Source organism: Dermochelys coriacea, chromosome 18 (assembly GCF_009764565.3).
Source record: "Dermochelys coriacea isolate rDerCor1 chromosome 18, rDerCor1.pri.v4, whole genome shotgun sequence".
NCBI classification, from domain to species: Eukaryota; Metazoa; Chordata; order Testudines; family Dermochelyidae; genus Dermochelys; species Dermochelys coriacea.
The window spans coordinates 5,493,734-5,499,733 of record NC_050085.1 but is presented as its reverse complement, the minus strand read 5'-3'; positions in this window follow the sequence as shown (position 1 = coordinate 5,499,733).

Genomic DNA, 6,000 nt, shown 5'->3' with positions numbered 1-6,000 from the left:
GTGTAAACAAGTCATTGTCTGTATGAAATTTTAGTTTGTACTGACTTTGTTAGCACTTTTTATGAAGCCTGTTGTAAAACTAGGCAAATCTCTAGATGCGTTGATGTATCTCTGCATACCCCCAGGAGTACACGTACCCCTGGTTGAGAACCACTGACCTAAAGACCCCCAGTCAGGACCCATTGTAGTAGGTGCTGTTTCCAGGCTCCTAATAATAACCCCTAACTCTTATCTACCGCTTTGCATCAGTCGCTCTCAAAGTGCTCTACAAAGGAGGTCAGGATCATTATCCCTGCTACACAGAGGGAGAAACCAAGGCACCAAGCAGGAAAGTGACTTGCCTAAGGTCACCCAGCAGGTCAGTGCCAGAGCTGGGACTAGACCCCATATCCCAGCCCAAGGCTCTATCCACTAAGCCACACTGCCTCTCCTGGGGCCTGAGTCTCTTCTCACAAGCACCAGTGTAATGCAGGCATGAATGCAAGGACATCTGTGAAGTTAGTCTGGTGTGAGTGCCTACCTCAGTGATGGCTGTGAATATCATTCAGACCACATCAGGATATTCCTGGAAAGCCATTTTACATTGGAATGACTATAGTGGGTCAGACCACTGGTCCATCTGGCCCAGTGTCTCATCTTCTGACAGTGGCTGGTGCCAGATACTTCTGGTAGTTGGAGTTTTAAGGGCACCTGGTCCTGGAGCATGAGCATCTTGGCTAATAGCCATTGATGGACTTATCCTCCAGGAACTTATCTAGTTCTTTTTTGAACCCTGTTATAGTCTTGGCCTTCACAACATCCCCTGGCAAGGAGTTCCACAGGCTGACTGTGCATTGTGTGAAGAAATACTTCCTTTGGTTTATTTTAAACCTGCTGCCTATTCATTTCATCGGGTGACCCTTTGACTGGCCCTTAACTGTTCGCTAAACACAGAGCTGCTCTCTTCTTCCAGGGGTGCACCCCCGTAAGCTGAAATACAGTAAAACCAGCAGAGAACCAAATGCATTGTAGGATTCGTAGCAAACTGGTTTGAGTCATTAGCTACCCCAAATGCTCTGGGGTGCAACAGGGCAGAGGATCCCTGGCTCCCAGGGGATCTCTTACAGGCTGGGAATTCGGATTCCACACTTTGCAGACCCCGCACCCAGGTGCCACCTGTGCTTTAAATGCTCTCATCACAGATGGGGATGCAGGAGGAGAAGGTTTTCCCTCTGAACTGGCTCAGTTGCTGTGTTCTCCTGGTGCTGTGGCCATTTAGGAGAGCTCAGAGCATTAGTTCATCGGGACTGATGCAACAACCAGCTCTCTCTGGATCCGGCTCCAAGGCGCTTTGCCTTCCAGGTGAGCGCCTGCAGGGTTACAGCTGTAGACTCCTGCGGAGCAGCAGGTGGATTGTGCTTTGCAGGGCAGCTGTTTCTAGGAATACCCTTGTTCCCACACCCAGAGCATTCCAGAGTCAGATGAACCTTCGAAAGGGCAGAGAAATGCCATGAAAATAGCAGCCCCTGCCTCCAGTCACCTGCAGCTGGTGACAGGATGAGCTCTGATCCGAGTTCAAGAAGGGTTCTGGGGCAATTCAATGTTCCCTGCGATCTAACAGGAGAGAAGCTGGGCTGCCAACCAGGGAGGGGTTCTGAAGACAAGTGGCCCAAACTCCAAAGAGGCAGGGGGTTGGTATCCATCCTGCACCTCACTCACACTTGTTTTTAGATGGTGGCTGGTGGGGACCCTCCTCCTGAGCACACCCACACCAGGAGGGAAGCTAATCAAAGTTAGGCATCTAATTCTCACTGAAAGTCAATAGGAGGCAGCCTGCCAAAGGCCATTTATAACTTTCATGATCTCCCCCCGTGCTGGGATGCTCCTCCACCGGGACATGGTGAACATTGGCTAGTAAAAGATGGCAACCACTTGAGGGGATTTTGGAAGCAGCATGTCCCCTATCTGAGGGGCTCCTGCAAAACAGCCTTGTTTTGGAAGGAGAAAAGGCTTGGGCCCAGATCCCCAAAGGTTCTGGGGCTCCCAACTTCCCTTGAAATCAAGGGGACCTAGGACCCTAACTGCTGCTGTGGATCTGGGCTGCGGTTACCTGATTAACATGCCTAAGAACAGGAACTGGGCTTCGGCCTTATGGGCAATTCTAGGCCAGAACCAACATGTGATTCCATTTGACATTTATTCTATCATTGCTCAAATGCCAGCTGTCAAGGGATGGATGAGAATTCAGGGAAGGGAGCATCATCTTCTGGGGATCACTGATCAGCCAGGTGGAACAATACGGTTAGTTCCCCACCCTCTAAGCACAGTCAGCTACATGCACAGCGCTCCTGAAGCTCTGTGCTTTTTTGCAGTCACTTTACAGAGCAGAACTTCCCTTTGATCCTCTCAGCATGGCTGCAGGGTCAGCATCATCCTCATTTTACTGATGGGGAAACTGATGCACAGCGAGGGGAAGAGACCTGCCCAGGGGGTCACAAAGGCAGTGCAGAGCCAGGAGGAGCCCGTAGATATTCTAATTCCCAGGCCTCTGCTTTAGCCAGCAGGTGCATATGGTCCCTTATTTGAGTCTGGTCGCTTCCCAGGCCATGTGGGTAAGTAACTGACTAATAGTAAAAAGAAAAGGAGTACCGGTGGCACCTTAGAGACTAACAAATTTGTTAGTCTCTAAGGTGCCACCGGTACTCCTTTTCTTTTTGCGAATACAGACTAACACGGCTGCTACTCTGAAACCTGTGACTAATAGTACAAGTTGGTAAATTAATCACTAGCTCCCAGCTGAGGAGAACATTTGTCTGTTACCTCACCCAGCTGACTTTAGGTTCAGACTTGATATCATCCCCCATCCCTCCCAGACTCTTACCCCCAGTGAATCCTCGACACTCCCCACAGAGCAGACAAACATGGAGCCCCTGCAAGGACACCGTCAGCGACTGTATAACCCAGAATCAGGGCTGGGCACTAGGGTCAGGGATCTGACCCCCAAAATCAGAGAGGGGACCCTTCCCACCAGAAACCCTCAACTCTCCCACCTTTCATAGCCACCTTTCCAGGAGTGGAAAGGGTTAATCTGGGATGAGGTGACACGGTTTGACAATGTTATCGTAGTATCCCTGGTGGTCAGCGGGGAGCAATGGCCCAGTTCTCTGCATTCCAGGAAAGACGGGTGGGGGAGCTCTGGGAGCTCCAAACACCCCTTAACCAGGCAGGCTGGGGGTGATCAAAGGGTCCAGATCAATTCCCCTTTCCCTTCTTGCCAGCGGGAGGGTAGTGTCTCTTCAGTATGTCTCAGCTGAGCGTATGTCTCTCTCTGGGGGACAGTATGTCACCCCTGTCACCACAGTATCTGGGCACCTCACAATCTTGAATGTATTTGTCCCCTCAGCCCCCCCCCCGGGAGGCAGAGCCCAAGTCATTAAAGGCCCAGGTCATCAAAGGTATTTAGGCACTTAACTTCCACTGAGGATCTGGGCCCAAGTGATTGGCCCAAGGCCACACAATGAGTCTGTGGCAGAGTAGGGACTCAAACCCAGGTCCTAAACTAAAGCCCTCACCACCACAGGGCCACCCTGCTCTACCCTTAGCTCTGAAACCCCCCAAGAGAAGTAGAGCACGCTCAGGAGCACAAGCCAGCAGTCACTGGAGCAGGTGCCAATTGCATGATACAAGAGAGAGACAGTCCAGACCTTGAGCTGTAACCAGGCCCAAATGAAACAGGAATCTGGACAGATGGAGGGAGTGTAATTGGGTGAAGGTTAATCTGCAATGTGAGAGGGAGCGAGGGCCAATTTGCAATGTCTGTGCAATCCGAAACGAGCTGCCAGTGCTCGTGCTCTGAGAAGAGGTTTTATGAGACGCTTGTCTCATAAAACAACCCAAAGCAAAACATGTGGCTGGATTCAGGAAAATCTGTTACCCCTTCCCCTGCGGTGCTAATGCCGCAGAGTGATTCACTTGGGCTGGGCCAGAGACTGGCACAACAAATAGGACATGGGGCAGTGGGTGGGAGGGAGAAAAATAACCAATAAAAGAGAATTCCTCCCCACACCCAGCCAGCTTGGATGTATCTAGCAATACGCCTAGTCTATAGCTACGGCCAGGCTGTAAGGCTTGTTAGGCAATCGCCAAACCACATTAACTCCCACGACTGGGAATGCTAATGGAGCCATTTCACAAACGTTTGCTCCTGGTCTTGCTTCACCTTAGGCTGAGCTAGGGTCAAACACTGATGAAACATCTACGCGTATACTCATGTGAGCTGTCAATCCATTAGCAATGTTACAACACACCCAAATGGTCTAGTCCAGGGGTCTCAAACACACGGCCCGCGGGGCTATTTTCTTCGGCCCGCCAAGCAGACCGTGCCCCCACGGCCTATCTCCAGGCCAGGGGTAGGCAAACTACAGCCGGCAGGCTGGATCCGGCCGGCGGGATTGGCCCCCACGACCCCCACACCACTCCCTGAAGCAGCCGGCACAACGTTCCTGCAGCCCGGGCAGGTGGGGGTAGCGGGCTCCGTGCGCTGCCCTGGCCTCCAGGCACCACCCCCGCAGCTCCAATTGGCCGGGAATGGGGAACCGCGGCCAACGGGAGCTTTGGGGGAGGTACCTGGAGGAGTGGCCAGGAAGCGCACGGAGCCCTGTGCCCCGCCCCCTCCCCCCGGGCTGCAGGGACGTGGTTCCGGCTGCTTCGCAGAGCGGCGCGGGGGCGGGGCCGAGGCCCGGGCAGGCAGGGAGCCTGCCCTGGCCCTGGTGCGGGCAGCTGCTACCCCGGAGCCGCTCTAGGTAAGCGGCGCCAGGCCGGAGCCTTCACCCCGAACCCCTCCTGTACCCCACACCCCAACCTCCTGCCCTGAGCCCCCTGCCGTACCCCGCACCCCTCCTGCAGCCCAACCCCCTGCCACACCCCACACCCCTCCTGCACCCCAACCCCCTACCCTGAGCCACCTCCTGCACCCCAACCCCTGGCCCTGAGCCCCCGCTGCACCCCACATCCCTCCTGCACCCCAAACCCCTATCCTGAGCCACCTCCTGCACCCCATACCCCTCCTGCATCCCAACCCCCTACCCTGAGCCATCTCCTGCATCCTGCACCCCACCTGCAGCCCAACCCCCTGCCCTGAGCCCCCTGCTGCACCCCGCATACCTCCTGCACCCCAACCCCCTGCCACACCCCACACCCCTCCTGCACCCCAACCCCCCTACCCTGAGCCACCTCCTGTACCCCATACCCCTCCTGCATCCCAACTCCCTGCCCTGACCCCGCTGCCTGCACCCCAACCCTCTGCCACACCCTGCACCCCTCCTACATGCCCTGGGGGCAGGGAGGGAGCGGAGATGGGCTGGGGACTTTGGGGAAGGGGTTGGAACGGGGGCAGGGAAGGAGTGGGAAGAGGTGGGGCAGGGGCAGGGCCTCATGGAAGGGGTGGAGTGGGGGCAGAGCTGGGGGCAGCGATGGGGGCGTGTCAGTGATGCAGCCCTCGGGCCAATGCACTAGTCCTCATGTGGCCCTCGTGGTCATTTGAGTTTGAGACCCCTGGTCTAGTCCAAGGCTTGCTCTCCCAGTAGGTTAGGAGCGTGATTGTTTTTCCTGTACAACCCCTCGTGTGGACACAGGTGCCTTCTACCCGGTCAGCGGGTGCCCCTTTCTGCATGGGAACCATTGTACCAAAACTGCATGCCCACCAGGGGAGTTCTAGCACTTTAACTATACCTAGGTACAGGAAGCTGTGCAACAGTCTAGCCCAGACAATGCCTAGGCAGGCCCAGGGGAGTCCAGCTAAGCACAGTAACAGGAGACAGGGGTTCTTCTTTTACAGATTCATTATATGGCTCAGGGTCTCCTCCCGTTTCAAACTGTGGGCAGAGCCCAGGGCAAACTCTGCACCTTCAACACCCCACTGCTTGGTTCTCAAAGTCCTACACTCCTCCCAGCAATGGGACCAGCCTCAGACCCCAGACCGATGATGATCCTGGCCCATAGATTTAGAGCAAGCCACAGAGG